This window comes from Taudactylus pleione, unplaced genomic scaffold (genome assembly GCF_031769625.1).
Source record: "Taudactylus pleione unplaced genomic scaffold, aTauple2 ptg000206l, whole genome shotgun sequence".
NCBI lineage: Eukaryota > Metazoa > Chordata > Amphibia > Anura > Myobatrachidae > Taudactylus > Taudactylus pleione.
Window position 1 is genome coordinate 8,691,918 of NW_028284608.1, and position 22,043 is coordinate 8,713,960.

Genomic DNA, 22,043 nt, shown 5'->3' on the forward strand with positions numbered 1-22,043 from the left:
TGTATAAGGGCACTACTGGGGTTAAGGTGCATATGGAAAGGAATGTTCAGAGTGACGAGAAAGGGGTGTGTGTCATGTTGACACGCCCCATTTTTAAGTGACCACGCCCCTTGTGACCATGTCCATTTTTGCCGCTTGCGCACATAGGGTGGCAGGGTGCTGCCTTTTTTAAATTTGCCCTGGGCTCCAAATATTCTAGTTACGCCACTGCACGTGGTGCTCCACAGTTTCATTGTAGGTTAGCCGCAATGGTGCCATTTGTCCAGTCATGATACACCTTCACCACAGCAGCACGTGAACAGTTCACAAACTGCGCTGTTTCAGAAATACTGCCACCCTTGGCCCGAAAGCCAATAATCATCCCTTTTTGCAAGTCTACTAAATCGACCCTTTTACCCATGACAGCAATGAGTGAGATGTGTGCAGATGGCCTATCGCACACCTTATATACCCACGAAGCCAGCGCACGGCACATGACTTACTTCATGGGCTACGCGCTGCCGACGTCAAATGTAGGAGGTGGTCATAAACATGTGACTCGACTGTGTATAATGGACTGCTTAACGCCTGTCTCTCCTCCCATGGTATAGCAGCATGGCATCCTCTGTTCACAGTTCCACACAAACCAACAATGATAAGGCTTTATGTAGAGCATTAACTGCAAACAGCCAGAGTAGTGTACGCAATTGCATTCGCGAGAATATCCCAAACGACTCAAATGCCATCTTGTAAATAGAGATGTCCACTGCAAAAGTCTCTCAATCGTCACTGACATGCAAAAGTGAGAACATTGGACACACATCGGTTGAGAGCTCACCAGCTGTGAGTGAACTCACTGTGACTGGATGGGGGCATGGACTTAGTAGAAAAACAATTTGGAAAGTGGAGTTTTGGTGATAGTGAAAGTTATTTGCAGTAGACTCCCAAAAATTTTAGTTGGTTAATTTCTCTGATGTTCTCTATGTAAATCTTGTTTGTGAGGCTTCCAAATGTACTTACACTGCTGTCCCCTTCTCTGCCCACCTGGTCTCCAATTCCGGAAGCCCATTTCTTCAGTGTTTTGACAGCCACGGAGAGCCATGGAAGACACCCACAGTATACAAGCGGCAGGAGAATTTATTTGTAATATTTGGTGTAAAGAGTATCACAGTGTCCACTGAGCAATTATTTATGCATTCATTTATTACCCGCCTTGCATATCCCACTTTTCGTGAATTCAACTTTCAGATGCTGCTATCTGATCCTGTAGGTTGAAAGTGAAAACAACTCTTTCAGGAGGCATTTATAACATCCTTCAGCTGAGCTGAGCTGTACCTGGGCAGAATTCAGTGTAGGTCCTCAAACTTAGGATAATCTCTTTTATTTGTTATGTCGCTGCTTATCAGCCCTTCTTATCACAGAAGAGTCCTTTCCGTAGGATTAGGATCAGTGCTAAAAGCAATTTAAAAGTCAGATTAATAAGACAAATGAAAGCTTCCCAAAACTGACATCCTTCTGCTAGTTCCTATTTCAAAAGGTTTAGTTGCAGCTGAATTGCCAGGTTATTACAAAGGGAATTTCTGTTTTCTTTGCATACTGATTTTTGCATTAGTATCTTCAAAGAGTTTCCCCTTTGCTTAATAGTTTTGTTCATCCTTAGAAAATGGAAACGTTGGCTTCACGCTGTCAGCGAGGTCAATCCACTAATAACAAATGTAGTATTATCACAAATAAAATATTGGGTGGAGTGATTTGTGGTAGGACTGGAAACTTAAATTCAAATTGAAAAGTGGTTAGAAACCAGCGCTAAATATTGTTGTTGTTATTCTGGACAGTTAATTCAAAACTCAGAAACGGATGTAAAAAATCACTTGACACATTTAATGCATATAATATTTACATAAAAATATATATAAGACAATAATAGTATAAAAAAGCACAGTCAGTGAGGTGCTATCAGTAAATTATTGATGTATATATTCCGCTACTAGGGGAGCTCATGAATCCATGGTTTGCATGAATGGACACTAGCTGTGTGGACCAATTGATAATTCCATATGGATTAGCCCAGCAAATATTTACCAAGTGGAATGTATGTATGTCTCAGTCCTGTTAGCGAAGATCGCAGATGGATTGACCGTATGGGTAGTCCACTTGTAGCTGTATCCTGGATGGAGTCGGTATAAGGTTCCCAAACAGCAATATCATGTGTCCAAAAATAGTCCAATGTAGATGATGTATGAGAATCACCCCAAATAAGTGTAGCGGCCTACCGATACCGCTACATTTATTTGGGGTACTGCACCTCCTCCCTCCTATACTTACCCATCTTCTTTGGGCAGTGTGTCCCTTCACTGCGTTAGGAGCAGTTGGGCACGCTCTGCAGGCAGGCGCCAGTGCTCCCACTGCATATGACAGAGATGGGATAGCTTGGGGAATTATATTATAGATGTTCGCAGTAGAGATGTGCGGGTTCGGTTCCCAGAGAACCTACAACAACCGAATTTAGGGGTTCCGAGAAGAACCGAGTCCGAGTTCAGAATCACTATGGGGTACCGAGTCGACCCGAGTTCCGGTTCGGATCTTCCCACGGTTTGTAACTTGGATTTAAAAACTAAACTCGGGTTTTGGATTGCATGCTAACAGGTCAAAATTATATCATTTTAGCTGTTTTTAAAATTATATCATTTTAATTTAAAAAAAAAAAAAAAATACAGATCCAAAACCAAAACACTAAGAGGAATCCGGATCCAAAACCAAAACTTGGGGGACGGCGTACATCTCTAGTTCACAGTAAGACTAAGGGCCGTATTCAATTAGAGGCAAAAAGTCAGACAAGTTTCGCCTGTCGGAATTTTCGCCTCTTTCGCCTGTTTCAGAGGCGAAAACTTTTCGTGGCGGGACACTTTTCGCTCTATTCAATTCCTAAACACACGAAAATGGAAAGTGGCAAATGCAGAACAGGCGGAAAGTACTGTCATAATTGGGGAAATCAATCTGTACTCCAAAACACAGGGAATCAATGTAGATGTGTACTAATAGCCCTAATAAAAGTGTTTGGGGTACTTAAGTTGTATAAATTGCTTCTTATTAGCGTCTTTGCATAAGTGGTGAAGAATGGCATAAAGCAGTATTTTTGGTGAAAATAAGTACTACCGTCAAATTTGGGGTACTTGTAAATGGGTGCTAGCATATATTTAGGTCTCTAAAGTGAACTTTTAAAAAACGTCAAAAACGAACCTGCAGCATACACCTGCAATCCTAAAAACACCTACCCCTCCTTGCAGACCCCCAAAAAGTCTATTTCGCTAGTTTTTATGCTTGTCCCCCCACTTTTTACTGTTTCGTCCCAAAAATGAAAGTACTTTTTTGGAGTAGGTTTTTTTTTTTTTTCAGATTTGTAAAAGGAGAACTGTGCCAAGGGTTCTGGGTCGTTTCCCAACGTTTGCACCCCAAAATAAAGATTTTTCATCTGCTATTCTCAGGCGAAACTTTTTCGCCTATTACATTTCATTGAGTTTCCACAGGAATTGAATTTGGACATCAGTTCCGAACAGGCGAAAAGCGGCAATAGGCAAAACTTTGACGCCAATTACGGCTTTTTGACTCTAATTAAATATGGTCCTCAAGCTGGGTACACTCTATGCGATTGTGTACTCAGCTGACACGAAAATGTGATGGAATGATACTGTGCATCATTTCGTCCGTATACAATACACAATGTGGTGTACGATGGCACAATGTGTTGTTCCATATTGCATTTAGCATCATTCATCGGATCATCCCATTTGCTGTGCAGCAAACGTGCGACCGGCTATACAAACTATGAGACCTGCGCGATATATCATTCTGATCTGCAATGGAATTATATATGGTAAGATAAGTCACACTAGCGCACACAGGGTGGGTTTCTGAGTACCCAGAAACTCCCCCTGACAGACTGGAGAGCAGGCACCATCTTCTTAAGCCCCGCCCCTTCATGGCAAAATGCCATGATTTGCGGGTCAATCGGGACGATATGGAGCCAATATGACGTGATTCCATTAGAATTGCATCATTTGGCTCCACCCACTCTTGATTGACCTGCAAATCATGGCATTTTGTCGCTAGGGGGAGGGGCCTAATGACACGGTGTCTGCCTGCCAGGTTCCATCCTCATCACAGGTCTACAACCCGCAGCTGCTGCAAGGTAAGTGTGTGTGTAATGTATGTGTGACATACAGTAGAGTGTGTGTATGTAAGGTATGTGTATGTGTATATATATATATATATATATATATATATATATGTATGTAATTTTTATAAATATACAGTATATATATATATATATATATATATATATATAAAAAATATCATACAAACTCGGCACTCACATGCTTTTCAAACTGCAACTCCTTTGAACATAGGGAATGTTGGTTCCAAAATATTGCAATAATTTGTTAAGCTGGCCACCGCTTCACGGTCATTCCCATCTAGCCAGTCCCTACACTGATTCTCAGATAAATGAACTTGATCTGCCATCTTGGCCTCAAGCTTGCATACATTTTAAACAGAAAACTGGGTCCTGCCTTAAAGAGACAGGACCACACCCAGGGCTATCAGTTAATAAGCACCTGGAAAAAGAAAAAAGTTTGTCTTACATTTGAAAAACAGGGTGCCCTAGCAAGTGTGACCACATATATATATATATATATATATATATATACATATATATATATATATAGAGAGAGAGAATATGGATGATTTCAGTGCCAATTAGGTTCCTGTACACCTATGGAATTTGTGTTTTGGTTGTAGTAAATAAATTTCATTAGTAAAACGCACTTCCCAGAATTTGTGGGTGTCAGCTCTATCAACAAGATTGTGGTGGTCGGCAATCCACCAAATAAAATTTCAGACAATATATAGGGTTGACAATGAGCGCCTTCCATGCTTAAAAGATAATCTTAGTTGTAAGTAAAATAAATTAAAATGTATAAATATGTGTGGTCAGATATAAAATCATTTCAAATTTGTGCAATACTTTCAATAAAAATGAGGTATACATAATGGAAAAAGTGCATAATACCTATGTAAACTTGATATTGAGGCCAAAGTGCCACATGTGCTTATTATAGAATTCCAACAAAGTGCAAAAGTGCAAAAAGTACACAAAAGTGGTAATACCTACATAAAGTTTAAAAAATCATTCAATCAATGAATAACATATACAGGTGTATACAAATAAAAAAATATATTTAATTAAATAATAGACAATACATAAGAACATTTCATTTGATAAAAAAAGAAAAACTACAATATATAGAAAAAATATAAGCAAATGGATAAAAAATTGGGGACATAGGATGAGGATCAAAGTGCTTATCTAAAAAGGATGTTCAAAAGTTCATGAACGTAAGTGGATAGAGCCTCCCAGTATATAGAATATATGTGTGTGTGTGTTTGTGGAAACACCCCTGTAAAAATCCTGCGTTTGCCCCTAAGTCACATAGAGGAGTATTCAATATGGAAGCGAAAAGTCTGTGCTGGACTTTTCGCTCCACATCAGAGATTTTCCTGGGATAAAGTATCGGGCGCGCGCCGGCTTTATCCCCGTATTCAATTTAAAAGCTACGAAAACGGAACCCGGCGAAGTAGGATCGGCGAAAAAAAACGAAATTTACCTGGAATAAATTGTAGGACCCCCCTAAAGCTGTAAAAACATGGGGGATCACTATGGGTGCCCTCGTTTTAGCCTGCAAATAACAGTCGGGGTTTTAAATAGCCGCGGCAGGTGTTTTTTTCCCGACATTGAAGAAGTGTTGCAGAAGAGCACTTAGGTTTTTTTTTTATTTTTTTAAGTGGTCCCATCAAATTTGGGGTACATGAAAATGGGTACTAGCATAGATTTAAGTCCCTAAAGTCTTTATTTAAAAATTCTGCAAATATGCACCTGCCGCTAATAGTCTATTCTAGAAAACACCTGCCGCATACTTGCAGAATAGCCCTGAACCTATTTTCCTAATTTAAACACTTTTTTTCCCATTTTTTTTTTTTCACCCCAAATTTGAAATAATTTTTTTGGGGTGTCCCTATTTTTTTTTTTTACTTTTTTTGACACAGTTTATTTTAAAATGACATTCCCAGGGATGCAGGCTTTTTTTTTTAAGCCTGCACCCCTAAACCCCAATTCTGCACTTTTTTCGCCACTTATTCAGTGGTGAAAAGTTATCCCCGTTTGTTTTCAAAGACTTTTCGAACCTGCGAAAAGTCTTTGAAATTGAATACGGGGATAATTGAAATTGGTGAAAATGACGTCATCGGCGATAATTTATCGCCGATTCCGACCTTTTCGCTCCATATTGAATACCCCTGATAGTGTGTACTCACTAAAGGGGACAAGTGGAGGTGTTACCCATAGCATACAATAAGCTTAAAGTTATCATTTTATAGATAGTACTAGATAAACTGCTGAAATCTGATTGGTTACTTGGGACACTACCTCCACTTGTCATCTTTAGAAGGTTTGATAAGTTTCCCCCATTGCCAACTGTCAAAATATGGTCACCTGAGTTCTTTGGAGGCTTTATCAAGCTCTGAGAGTCCGAGCGCTTCAATATTCTTTTATAGATCAGTGAAACATTGCTTGAAAATAGTAGACCCAATTGCTTGCTTCGGCAGCACATATACTGAAATTGGAACGATACAGAGAAGATGAGCATGGCCCCTGCACAAGGATGACATGCAAATTCATGAAGCGTTCCATATTTTTTCACCCCGTTATCTCCCATACCTTAGATATATGGGACTTTGCAAATCAATGGCATAATATTGCTCCTCATCCTAGCCCCCTGATTCCATTGTTCAACAATCCTGATTTCTGACCAGCAAAATAGCAGAAATGTATTGTTGAACGATATCACCCAGAACTCTTCCTTTCCTACATTCTCCGATATTCATACCAAATTCTCTATCCTTCAAAAATCCTTTTTTCAATATTTGCAAATTCTGCACTTTCACTTCACAATATCCTCACAACTTTCTAACAGACCTCTTACTAGAGTTGAGTCCTTAGCAACTGGGGGGGGGGGCAGGCACCAGGGGGCTTATCTCCACGCTGTACACAGAACTCGTGCCTCCATGACCCGAGGAGAAAGACCCTCATGACACTGGGAGGACATTTATTTCAATGTGGTCTCTAGTTCTATTTGCATGCACATAAAAGAGAATGCCTATAAATTGTTTTATAGGTGGTACTATGGGCCTGATTCAGACCCGGTCGCCAGCGCTGTGCGCTCGCAACCAGGTCAATGGTGGGCCAGTGCGCACGCCGCGCAAAAAGCGCTTGCTCCGGGACTCACTACAAAAGGGGTGGCTGTCGATGTTGATCGACAGCTCGACCCCTTTTGGAGGCGTGGCCGGGGGGTGGCTCCACAAACGGAGGCGTTCCCAAGCGAATGCCTGCCGCTTGTGGGCAGCCCCACTGACATCATGAGTGATGTCAGTGGAGAGATTCCGGCTCTGTTAGAGCCGAATCTCTCTGGGGCTTGCGGCCACGAGACCCTACCACAAGGGTCTCGTCGCAAGCCCGATGGTCGCGATGGTCTTGACCATCGCGACCATCATCATGGCCACTTGCATAAGCTGTGGGTGGTAACCCACAGCTATGCGAGCGGCCAAGAGGCCGCAACTTAAAAACCAAGTGCCCGCCCTGATTCAGAGCAAGCGCTCACTTTTTGCGAGCGCCTCTGAATCAGCCCCAATGTGGCCTATAGGTTACATAAGATGCACCCCAAGATCTCTAGTCTGTTTTGGCATTGTGGGATCGACACAGGGACGTTTTTACATATATGGTGGATTTGTCCGAAGCTGGTTCCCTTCTGGAAAGAAATTTGTGCCCTTGCCAGCTCCATCCTAGGCATCTCTGTCCCCTTTAGTCCCAAATATTTTCTTCTCCCAGTGCATGTTCCTGGGGCAACTCATCAATATAAATTATTTTACCACATGGTGCTGGCAGCCAGTTGTCACATTGCATTGGCGTTGAAGAAAATGGAGGTCCCAGCAATTGGAACGGCTAAAATCTGACACATTCACTCCATGCAACAATTGACCAGTATCCTAACGGGTTCATCTAAGGAGTTTCTGTAAAATATGGGAGCCCTGGACATCCCATTTCCAGGTCCCCCCTGCTTTTTCCAGATTTTTCTAAATTGGACCGGACCTCTTTGACCTGTATGCTTAGCCTCCCCTGTGCCGGTATTTCAGCTGAGTCTTCAACTCCCCTTTCCCTTCTTCCCTACTCTTGTTTCTTCTCCTTCTACTCTATATTTTTTGTTCTTCTTTTCTGCTGCTAGGTTTTAATTAAAAATTAGTTGAGACTGCAGAACTGTGGACATTCATTCTATGGTCTCTATCTGTATCTGTACATGTATCTGACAATTTGTTGATTTTCCATGTATCATTACTATGTAATTTTTTGGAATATTTTTTGGACAATATTTTATAGATCAAATTTCCTCAAATTCTTTAGGCTTTTTTTCCCACTTGTCCTGACTATTTGCTATGGTAACATGGCTTCTTAAATTATAGACTTGCCATTGTCCTTTATGAATGTTAATCTGCATACCAGCCATATTCTAATGCGCAATAAATCATCTTTATAGTTAATTGCATAATGTAAGTCAATATATTATTATTCATATCTACAGTTTAATAGTATATATTGTATCATCATCTACTGTATCTACAGAGGTGTTCTCATACACCATTGCCGCAGACGCGCCAAACTTATCAGTGCGCTAGGTCCCATGCAACTCGGCTTGCACCAAGTATCTTTTTTGCGACTTTTCTGCCCAAATATGCATCTTAGTTGCAATGTGATGTGATAAAACTACTTAACAAGACTGTACTGATTCATTTGATATGTGACACTTGTACATCTGTGTGCGGATTGGGATTGAAATCCCGACAGTGAAAGCCCAACAGGAGGAGATCCCGACGCCAGGTGGTAAGTATCCTAACCCTCCCCTGTACCCCCCAAACCCTAACGCTCCCAGGGTGGTGCCTAACCCTAAAACTCCCAGGGTGGTGCCATACCCTAACCTCCACCCAGTGGCGCTCAACCCTAACCCACCCTCTTCCCCACCAAACCCTAACCCTTCCTGGGGGGCTCCTAGCCCTAAGTTCCCCCAGGATATGCCTAAACCTAACCCCCCCCGCAACTAACACTTACCTGGGTCTGGTCTCTTAGAATCGGGATGCCGACTGTCGGGATTCCGGCGCCGCTATCTAGATCATAACAGAAATAGCGGCGTCAGCATTTTGACCGGCGGCAGGATGCCGGCGGCTGTATATCGACAGTCGGCATCTCATCCGCTGGGATATGGACTACGGGCCTGATTCAGAGTTGGGAATAGAGAGAGAGATAGCACGTAACTGTGTACCTGGACAAACCATGTTGCAATACAAGGGGTGTAAATACATAAATTGCATGTAGGGTAAATACTGGCTGCTTTTGCATGTAGCCCACAAATACTGCACAGCTTTATTATTACACTGCACTTTAGATGTCAGTTTGGACACCTCCCTCCCAAATCTAAGTCTCTCTGTACATTTTAATCTGCCCTACCTGCAGTGCAGCATGGTTTCACCAAGATGATCAGTTGAGAAAGATATCTCTCTCTGGGCCTGATTCAGACCAGGTCGCAAGCGCTGAGCGCTCACACCTGGGTCGATGGTGGCCCAGAGCGCATACGCACAACGGAGCCGGCTCCGTTGTGCGCATGCGCGAGACCCGGATAGTGACGGGCAAGCTGTCGCTCCGGGTCTCGCACCAAAGGGCGTGATGTCGATGTTGAGTGACAGCACACCCCCTTTGGTGGGCGGGCCAGAGGGGTGGCTGCCCAGACAGAGGCATTCCCATGAGAACGCCTACCGCCTGGGGGCGAACCCAATGTTTGAGCCGAAAGCTCTCTGGGGCTTGCGGCAACGAGACCCTACCACAAGGGTCTCGTCGCAAGCCCAATGGTCACGATGGTCTTGACCATCGCGACCATCTTCCTGTCCGCATCGCTATAGTTGTGGGTGGTCACCCACAGCTATGCGAGATGCCAGGAGGCCGTTCTAAAAAAAAAAAAAAGACCGGCCCTGATTCAGAGTGAGCGCTCTGTCAGAGCGACCGGCTCTGAATTAGGGCCTCTATTCCCAAGTCTGAATCAGGCCCGACATCCCCTGTGTGTATATCTGTGTGTGAATGAGTCTGTATACAGAGTGCTATGATGCAGAGTCCACGTCTTTTTTTCATCCCAAGTTCCGTTGTGTTTTATCTGCTCACTTTCTACATTTTTAAAACTAAATAAGAAATAGGGATGAGACCACAATGGAAAACAATGAGCTACTGTCGGAGGCAGTGTAAGTATTTTTTTTTCTAATGCGTAATTGAGATGCCCTTATCTTGAAAACATAGAGATGTGTCCTTACACATCTTTGCTGCAGTGAGCCACGTGAGACTCTGCTAGCGCCGGGCGTCTTTTTTGCCTATTTTTTCTAGGCACCAGCAGACTGCGCTGATTAATTTGATATGTGACACTTGTATATCTGTGTGCCCCTCAGTCTGTGCATGGGGCCTGATTCAGCAATGATTCCACTTGCCTGCTGGCTGCAGACTGTCAGTAATTGACAGTCTGCTGCCGTTTGGGGGGGCGGCGCCAGCCTCCGTTAGTCTAAAAGGAAGTGTGTCGCTGCCGTTGGGGGGGAGGGAAGAGGCCAGGACCTCCGTCGTGTGACGGAGATTTCCTGGCCTCTTCCTCTAAACTGCAGCGGCTGGGTCACCGCAGCCAGCCAATGGTACGCAGATTAACCAATGCTGAGTTGAACAACGCAGCTCGGTTAAGTAATGCACAGGGGGCGTAATGCCTCCTGTGCATTACCATATCTGCAAAGGATCGCAATTGCAAAGCTGCATGAGTGCAAGCTTTGCAATTATGATCCTTACAGAATCAGGCCCATGAAGCACAATGGAACTTGGAATGAAAAGAGCTGCGGCTGCTACATTGAAGGACTTCGTATACAGATTCAGAGACTCAGGTGCACTCAGATATATGTTGCATTACAAATTAATCATCAGCATCTGCTGGTGCGTATTGTGACTCAGACACATTTTCAGATAAAAAAAACGCAAAATCTTAGCAGAGTAGCATGGGACCTGGCGGCTCACTTACGCCTGGTAAGTCACGCTGTGTGGCGTATTGCGCTAGCTGTATGAGGACACATCTGTGTTGGGCGTTCCTGGGCAGTGAGAGGAAGGTGGCTAAGTGGTCGCACGGAGATGGTCTGGCTTAAGAGCGTGTTATGGGAGTGCCGCAGGCGTGTTGATGAGCTGGTTACGAACTCAGATGCATAATCACTCAGATTGGAGGCCACAGTCTGATGGACAATCTGCACCTAGAATGGGGCTGATGCAAGTTTCCATGGTGCAACCAATTGCTGCATCTAAATGGCTGTATCTAAGCGGTATGTGAGAGTCTAAAGATGCTTACAGTGGACGTCTCAGTCGTTGCACATTCAGACACATGACTGTATACCAGGGAAAGGTTTGTAGTAGTATTCCCAAAAAGTCGCAGAAACAATATTTGCAAAAGGCGCACACACGGACGATATAGCTTCCAACTCAGAATCAGGACTCAGTGTGCAACAAATAGAAAATGGGGAACTAGAGGACATAGAGTATTAGAGAGAACAATTTTAAATGTAAGGATCCTGATCACTGCTGTGACAAAGGCAACAATCCTTGCTGGCTCTCCTCACCTGGTTAAGCAGCATCCAGGCTCCATGTATTGTCCATGAATCCTCTCTGTGGTCGAATTGGAATTGGTTAAATACGTCTACTGGGATTAGCATAATATTGGCCTCTGCTACCTACATCTCACACTATTCATAGCCATCACATTTCCAAGGCATCTTATAGGTAAGCACAAAATACATTACTTTTGATGCTTTATTGTCCTGAGAACAACCGTTTTTCACTTGTCTGCTCGAACATTTGTAGTCTAATGTTGGGAAGAAGACAGGGTATCAAAGCCCCCTTTAAGGAGGTTTTCTTTCTGATTTAATATCTGCGCAGCTTTGCAAACAATGAAATTGCTTCTGCCACCATTTCTATTATTTGAGTCATATTGCTTTGCATAGGGGCCCAGTTGCAGCAGTGGCCCATGTGATCAGCAGCGCTATACAGACTGGTGGTAGCAGTACCTTCACCCACCACTCACACCAATGTCACTGTGTGCCCTGTGCACAGACTGCTATGTAACCTATCCTATTCATCCACCACTCACACCAATGTCACTGTGTGCCCTGTGCACAGACTGCTATGTAGCCCATCCTATTTACCCACCACTCACACCAATGTCACTGTGTGCCCTGTGCACATACTGCTATGTAGCCTATCCTATTCACCCACCTCTCACACCAATGTCACTGTGTGCCCTGTGCACAGGCTGCTATGTAAACTATCCTATTCATCCACTACTCACACCAATGTCACTGTGTGCCCTGTGCAGACTGCTATGTAGCCTATCCTATTCACCTACCACTCACACCTATGTCACTGTGTGCCCTGTGCAGACTGCTATGTAGCCTATCCTATTCATCCACCACTCACACCAATGTCACTGTGTGCCCTGTGCACAGACTGCTATGTAGCCTATCCTATTCACAATGCCACTGTGTGCCCTGTGCACAGACTGCTATGTAACCTATCCTATTCACCCACCTCTCACACCAATGTCACTGTGTACCCTGTGCACAGGCTGCTATGTAACCTATCCTATTCATCCACCACTCACACCTATGTCACTGTGTGCCCTGTGCACAGATTGCTATGTAACCTATCCTGTTCATCCACCACTCACACCGATGTCACTGTGTGCCCTGTGCACAGACTGCTATGTAGCCTATTCTATTCACCCACCACTCACACCAATGTCACTGTGTGCCCTGTGCACAGACTGCTATGTAACCTATCCTATTCATCCACCACTCACACCAATGTCACTGTGTGCCCTGTGCACAGACTGCTATGTAGCCTATTCTATTCACCCACCACTTACACCAATGTCACTGTGTGCCCTGTGCACAGACTGCTATGTAGCCTATCCTATTCACCCACCACTCACACCAATGTCACTGTGTGCCCTGTGCACAGACTTCTATGTAACCTATCCTATTGAAGTGAACATGGGCCCAAAGCACCTCTCCCCATCCCTTAATGGCTGTGCGCATGGTGTCACACCTATCTCTTGCATTGATGATGTCAATAAATTTAGTTTTTGTTATTGCTCAGCTTTAAATTGACGGACCAAGATGAAATAAAGTGCAGGTTATATCTATGAGCTTCCACTACAAAATTATGCAGTTTTAATTAAAATTGGTTCAGTAGTTTCTGCGCCAACTTGAAACTGAGAGATAGGCAGTATAGTATCAATTGCATCTCATTATATAATCTATAACATGTTCTATTTCTATTTTATCTACTAAAGTGTGTTGGAAATGCAAACCCACATAGACAAATGGAAATGCTTCTAGCAGTTATATTTCATTTGTCCTGAGCACCAGATTTTAAAAGTTTTCATAAGGCCGTCGCCACCCCCCACCCCCATTGACATGAAGACATTATTATAGAAGACCACTATTCTTCTGAACATAAGAGACATCTGGATAAGAAAAACAAAGATTTAATGGAAATTCAATTTTCCTCCATTAAGCGATGTGGAATAAGCAATGACTATCAGCTGTAATTACAATACTCATATATAATTACCGTGAATGCATCATAAGCAATAAGCTACCTAATGAAAAAAAGGAAAAGTAATGCTAGGACTCCTTTGATGTGATCCGAGTCCTGTTATTAACATTTGGGGTGCATTACTTGCTGTGTAATTCTTCAGCGACTATAGATACGAGGAAATCAGGAAGGTGGATTACCAGTCACTAATAGCGTATTTCATGTTATTAATCATTATAGACTTCTTTGGCTGCCTAACACACCTGTGGCCTGTAACAAAAAAGCCAAGTAGGCACAGGGGTCTGTATATTTTATTTAATGTTAGAATAACAGTCCTAGTCCTACTGTAGGTTTCACTTTCTATTTAGTAATTATTCCCTTGAATTTGCTGCACGGAACATATCAGTACAGACAAAGGGGCGTGTTTATTAACGATCGGTATTTTAATAGCCCCCACAGAAACCTATACAGCGAATCACAGTTACTCATTGAGCACAGGGTTGTGTGGATGTATGTATCGCACACCTATTTTGGTTCTGCTATTGGCTGATCCCAAATTCCAGAGCATGAAGACAGAGGCGGTTTATGAGAGAAGAGAGGACCCCCTCCTATCTGGTAGCGCAGTAGTCTCTATGGCACATGTTCCGGTCTCTGGGAACATGGCACCCGTGCCACATCCCCGGAGACTCTGTTTGCGCATGCGCAAACACCGGGAAAATGCCCACCGCTCCACTTTCCCAGTGATTTCTGCTGTTCTGCAGTGCCGGCCGACGTGTGACTCCAGAGAGGTAAGTATAATTATGGGAGCAGGGTGTGCGGCGTGGACCCTCCTGCACCTATTACAGATAGGCCAATGCATGAGGAGGTTGCATACTAGTGCCACCTTTCAAGACCATACCTAGTTTTCCATTCTGGTGACCTCACCTTTGTTTGGTAAGTATATACAGTACATCCACCACTACACTACAGAAACCCAGATAGGGCCCTTGGGGGAGAATCTAACCCATGACCAGCAAAATAGATGGAACTGCCTGCGGTTTGAGGTATCGCGTCTTTCACAACCACCTCCTTATTTTTCTGGCATTTATCCTTCAGCAGACTGGCACATTCTGTGCTTTGTATTTTTGTGATGAAATAAAGCAGGAAGCCGATTTTTAAAACTGTTCTGTGTAAAAAACATAATTTTTTTAGCGTTTTCTGCTGGGGACGCTGAGAGGAATCCGATCGGAATCCTCTCAGTGCACAATGCCGTAAGAAGGCCATAGCCTTCTATTGGGCAATTCCGTCTACAGATGCATCGGAGTCAAGCTCCGGAAAGTAACGAATTCCGGAGCTTGGTACATATGGGAATGCAGCCCAAAACTCAGAAAATGTCAGTTGTCGGATTTTTGGCCGCATATTCCCTTTAATACATCCCACCCTTAGTCACTAATTTATACTCAATTAAGCCACCCCACAAAATAATATAAATTTTGAAGAGCAATAATTATTTAAGGGATTTTATTATTGGGGGCAAGAATGTTTAAAAATAATAACGTTTGAAATTAGGTGGACAATATTTTTATATTAATTGATGCCAATTTAATTAATTCATGATAGAAGCACCATTTATATTACAAATGTATGGCACTACAAGTGCCAGCATGGATGTACTTCTATCTTTAAGAACAGAGCGGTCCATAGGGCTGCAATATGGCCTTATGTATCAAGCTCCTTAACTAGACTGCCACTATCATAGCGTATAGAGGAGCTGAATGTATAACTATGATACATACTTTATATAAATGATGTGACATTAGTAACAATATACCCATAATAAGACAATCAGTGTGGAGAACGTTTTGCTTAAGGGAGTACTCTTCCTAAGCATCCACTGTTTTCCATTACATGTTAGGTTGAAATTACACCATTTAAAAATCAATGACATTAAATACTTAGTGGTCTTTTGACTAAGCCTTGGATGCAGAAAAAGTGGACGGAGATAAAGTATCAGCCAACCAGCTCCTAACTGTCATTTTTAAACACAGCCTGTGACATGGCAGTTAGGAGCTGATTAGCTGGTACTTTATCTCCGTTCACTTTATCGCCGTTCATTTTATCTCCATCCAAGGCTTAGTAAATAGATCCCATAGATAAATACAGTTTATACATACATGTATAGCTAATTTGTAGCTACGTATATCCTTATAGACAGCAAAACTGTCAGTTATGTGAAGACTTTTAAGATATTCATTGAAATGATATAATAAAACACCCAGAGCCTAGCTTTGTTTCATCAAGCATATATTATTAAATAATTTCATTATCAGTATTTCACAAATGTGGTGCCTCAAGGAAACTACTTAAATTGCTTCCTAAGTAGACAGATGACTGCTGATAAATTATCTTTTCTTACTCCTGGAAAGTCAAAGAAAAGACGTGTACAGTAATCAGGTCCACACTGGTCAATGATCTTATAATGACAGAAATAAAATGGAATTGTATTACACGTAACTGTACCATTCTGAAAGGCGTTCTAACCAATCTACTTCTTGTTTTTACCTGTTCTACTGCCAACAACACCAGATCTCCATCATGATATGATGAGTTTATATTTTACATTGTAACCTAATTTAACAAATAGTTTTACAGTGCACTGCCAATGTTTTTTTTTATTTCTTAAAATGTTCTTGGCAAGTAAATCATGTTTCGGTTTCATGTGTGCCAGATTGACAATATATAAAGCGAGAGGGGTTTCAGTGTTACAGGCAACTTTATTTCTTTCAATAAGATTTTTACAGCTACAAATTAAAAAGTGAATTACAATTTGAATATTAGGTAACATGCTAAATTCATCAGGCAGGCATAGCAAAAATGAAACAAACATTGGAAAACAGTACAAAAAAAAACAAAAATTTTTTTTATGAAAATCATGTGGCCATTAAGATTGCTTATGTTGAATTGCATTGACATTTTTCAGCAGGGTTTAATCAACTGTTGCTACTTGAAAAAGACAATCTAACGTTCAATTGTTAGACAAGTTTGAAAAGGGTCTTTATTGAGAATATATCATATGATATATTATATTTTACATTATATTTTACATACTGTACCAAAATACTCTCCAGCACTAAAAAAAAACCAAGGACCAAGAAAAAAAGATAGTAAAACAGTTTAACTTATTTACTACTCAGACCAACTTATTTACTACTCAGACCTATAAACAACACATTTTAAATGTACTACTCAGACCTATAAACAGTAAATTTTAAATTAACTACACATAACTATAATCAACAAATTTTAAATTTACTACACAGACCTATAAACAACAGATTCTTAAAAAATATAATTAATTTAATATGATATATTATATTTTACATACTATACAAAAATACTCACCAACACTGAAAAAACAACCAGGGACCAAGAAGAAAGATAGTAAAATATTTTAACTTATTTACTACTCAGACCTATAAGCAACACATTTTAAATGTACTACTCAGACCTATAAACAATAAATTTTAAATTTACTACACAGAACTATAAACAACAAATTTACATTTAAAATATAATTAATTTAAATGACAAAATGACAAGTAAAATCAAATTTCTCATAAAAAATAATTAACCTATAACTGAAAATAACTTTAATCAAAGTTGAGTTACTGCTACCTGACAAGAACAAAACACTAAAAAGACCATTTTCTAATCAGTTGATTTAATCTTTTTTAAAGCAATTAGTCCATGGTAGTTAAATAATAAAACAATTTGGCTATTAAGATCTCCACCACCTCAATTTAATAATATTTTATAGTGTATATATATATATATATATATATATATATATATATATGTGTGTGTGTGTGCGTGTAATATATTTGAATCGTACATTATACCTGTATATGTACTATGTATTTTTATTTAAATTGGTCTTTTTGTCTTAGTGAATGACATCATACAAAACGTTTATTTGGTTATCACCTGTTATTAATTCATAATGCCTGTAAAACATTTGTAGTAAAGGCGTGCATGCTTGAACATTTATTTTACAATGCTTCTAGCAAAATGCATCTACACACACAGGAATGGTTTTAAGGGCTGCCTCTATTTTTCAGTACATGGTTGATTTAATTTACAATGTACATAGTCTTTCAGGCTGGTTCCAGTTCGTGCCCTATGCCAAGTTTTCTAGCAAATATATGTATGCCTATGTATCAGACTTCACACATGTGTAGCTCTCATGCCAGTTTAGATTCTTATCTTGTTTATGGAATTAAAAGTTTCTACAATCACACCAGTCACCGATGGCAGACAGACTCTATAGTTTAATTGTCCATTGACCTCTGTACTGTGAAAACCTAGCCATGGTAATACAGTTTGACATCTTGTCCTGCAATCATCACGCTACCCCTGCAGCCCCATAGGCAAACGCAGGGGGGGTTTCCGTCTGCCTGGAAACCCCCCTCCCCAGCCCACACCATGACCACAATAGAAATAGTAATGTAATAGAATGTTACTAGTGCTGCATGTTCTTCTCAGTATCACAAATTAAATAATTAGCACCACCTGTGGATATTTTAACATGTATCAGCCAGTAATATATAACCTGTGCACCAACTAGAAGATCTGGAAAACATGCACTGTTAGAGATGCACTGCTATAGAGCCCAATATGTAGTATACAGTATGTCCAGGGCAGTGCTAGGTTCTTCTGCTGCTCCTCCAGGCTCCCGGACTTGCTCCAATAGATAAATAAATATGTTCAGCTCAGGCAGGATGGCTTACTGATGGATCTAAAGGCTTACTGTGATCACTGGTCCTGTATATGCTGGAATTATGACACATAATACACTTTGTATGATGCTTATTAAAGCTGGTTAAGTACTAATTATGTCATCTCCATTGACAGGCCACTCTAGCTCTAAAATTAGGCCTTTGGAAACCCCCCTCTGGAAATCCTGCCTTTGCCACTGAGCCCAGTAAATGAAATGACCTTTGTTGGATGGCCTGTTTCATAATTTCCTATAATAGTGTTGGGACTCCTGTGGCAGCAGTATGGGAAATAGATTTTGATAGTTTAAAGTTATTCCACTGACACTTTGAGCCAGATGGGAGCTGCTCATATTGGGTCTGATATAGAGGTGGATGTTGTTAATCTGCCACTGTGAGTAATAAGAGCAACATCGGTCACATTGATGGCACCATCAGATGCACCATTGGAGATTACACCTATCCTATGGCAGCCGTAATTTCTCCATCGGAACATGGCCGCTGGTGTCAGCGCAAATATGTCTTTGTACGCAGTCACTGACGGCATCACACCCATGTCTGTCTGGTTAACCTCAATGAGACACCCAACAAAAATGCATGGATCTGCATTCAATTTCGGCATGTGTCTTTGTGACCATCGGGATGCATTCGCAGTTCAACTCGGACGCATGCGCAGGATGAAAACACCAGCTGCTTGCATATGGCATCGACATTATGTACATCTCTGAATCAAACCCATTGTATGTCAGCTTTTGTTGCAAACAATAGGCATTTCTGTACAGCGCAAAAAAGGAATATGTAATCATATGTCCATGTGCAGATTTGGCCGCTCCGTACACTTGTGACTCCTTAAACTTAGGAAGGCAGTATGGGGCAGGGAAGGGCCAGGCAAGCATAGGCCTCGTACAAGAAAGGCATTCACATAATTGTGATATAATTAGCAATGGATGCAACTATGGATATGCCTGTTAGGAGGTGCATCCCTTGCAGGTGCTTGACCTTTGGCACAATGATCCGTGCTGATCCTGGTAATCATCAGCATTCACCTTTGCAAAGTAACAAAAAAGCTTTATTAATTTCATAAAATAAACAAGGTGTTGCCTCCTTCCAAGACTTTTCATAACCTGGGTTGGCCGCCACTATATGTGCGGAGGCAACAGCATGGGGTCCCCTTCCAATATCAACACCCAATACTAGTCTATGACGGTCTGGGCTGGTCCCACTGCCATCCTGGTCAGAACAAAACTGAATTTCCTTTACTTATTGTCCTTTTTTTTTTTTTTTGACACTCATCATCATCTTTTTTTTCGACACACATGTTACAGTATTTCTGCATCTTGGACACAAATGGATCTAACTCAGCATCAAAATCCTTTATTCCCAAGCTGGGACATCTACGCACATCGAGATCAGTAGACCATGGAGTAGTACAATCCCCATAATTTCTCATAATAAATCATTATTATTATTAAATCATAAGTACATGACAATAATAAGTATGAGGTTATATTTATTGTTTTTTATTATAATAGTTATTTTTATTATACTATATTAACTTGTCTTTTAGTATTATAAATAAATGAAGAAAAAAAAATCAATCAATTTATTTGCAGAGGTTTCAGCTTTGGAACAACTTGTATTCAGATATATACATACATTTTACCTTTTATATATATATATATATATATATATATATATATATATATTAGGGATGTGCAGGCTCGGATAGGTTCGAGTTTGCACGTGGAGTTCGGATTTTTCCCTCCAAAAAAACGGAACTCACAACGAGGCAAAACGTCATCTTACATGGACGAACATCATCATTCCTGGTCTTTTGTCCAGGAATGATGATGTTCGTCCATGTAAGATGACGTTTTGCCTCGTTCTGAGTTCCGTTTTTTTGGAGGGAAAAAACCGAACTCCACGTGCAAACTCGAACCTATCCGAGCCTGCACATCCCTAATATATATACATACACTCATACAGTATATATAATTTGTTCCATATTTTCCCAGTATTGCCTCTAGCCTCTTGGTGAATCTTTGTTTGTATTGTTATGTTGCATATGATGTGCATTGTCTCTATTGGTGTTTTTAAGTTTAATTCTGGATCGGTGTTTAGATATTTTTATCTTTACAGGTGATGTTGACATATTATTTATATCCTGTTTATCCATCAGTTGTCCTGTTATAATTGGTGAATTATGAACTCATACAGCTCTATTATTTGATTTCTAGGTATTTCTATTTATCTTTGAATGGATGGGGCCAGATAGATATTGTTATGTTTTACTGACTTTACTTTATATATGTTTTGTTTTTAGATGTCTATTTTTGTATTATGTGTCTTACTTCACAGACACTAGTCTTGAAAAAGGTCTGATGTAGACCGAAACGTCGACATGAACAATGAGGTGTCTGATTTAATGGCTGAACAGCCTGTGGAAATTATGTCTCAATTAAAATTATAATATAAATAGTGAGTACCTTCATCCGAAATATTAAAGGATACATTTTTCTACTTTTGGACTTTGGTCTTGAAGTGCACCCTGATCTCACTATTTGTTAAGGTGTGAGTGCAGAACTTTGATATATATATATATATATATATATATATATTGGCTCTGCCTGGTTTATCCATTTAAGCTACTGATGTTGCTTAAGTCCTGCTGAGTGCCCTTCAGCTTTTCTCTGTGTATTTCTACCTGTGGGTTTGTTGTGGCTTTATTCTGTATATATATATATTACAGAAGCTCTGCACTCACCATAATAAGGTATGGCCAGTTCATATTTTGATTATAACACTTAAGCTAGCAGACCCCATCAAGTGACCCCAGTGTTCTGCAAGTCCTACTCTATCACTCAGAATTATACACATGGCAATTGCTGTCACATTAGAATTAAGCATAAGATGTGCTTCCATGTATGAAGCTCATCTGCACATAGGCTTAACAGGCTAATATTTTTTCCATTAACTGCTCTGAAATTGTCTTATTTTGATTATTGAATTAGGTCAAAAACATCTACTTATCCAACACGATTTTATGTAGAAAAATAAAATAAATAAAATAACATAAATAAAATGGATTTTTTTTTTTTGAAAAACGAGAAACATCGAATTTTCTCGATGTATCGGGCAATTGCTATGCATCAATGAGTGGTGCAGACGCTGCGTGCCGGAGCTCTGCTATGTTTCCCTAGCAGCTGGTCCTCTCTGTGCCGCCGGGTATTTACGCTGACTGGGGACTCCTCCTCTTTTATTTATTTTTTTTAGCCAAATTTAACATTGAAGAGTCCAACTTCTACAGTAAGCACAAAATGCGCATCTGTACAAGTGTGTATGCAAACTGACATGTATCTCTCAGTTGCTCCTCTCCATGCTTAGAAAAGCTGAAGGAAGGGGAATGATAGTGTACTCCAAGTGACGTATGGGCATTCTTCATACTTTATGTACTGTGTAGTGGTGGAAGCAGCTACAGATGCACCTGTTGTGGCTGCATTCCTCATGTGGTAGAACTGACCCGGCAACTGCTCCGCCGTGTATTCACACTGACT

General features: G+C 40.9%; 1 non-coding gene across 1 annotated transcript; it reads left to right on the plus strand.

Moving 5' to 3' along the window:
- Window positions 1-6,623: 6,623 nt before the first annotated feature.
- Window positions 6,624-6,730, plus strand: LOC148517908 (U6 spliceosomal RNA). Its single transcript, XR_015879246.1, has one exon. It is a non-coding gene; the product is annotated as a U6 spliceosomal RNA (small nuclear RNA).
- The last annotated feature ends 15,313 nt before the right edge of the window (window positions 6,731-22,043 follow it).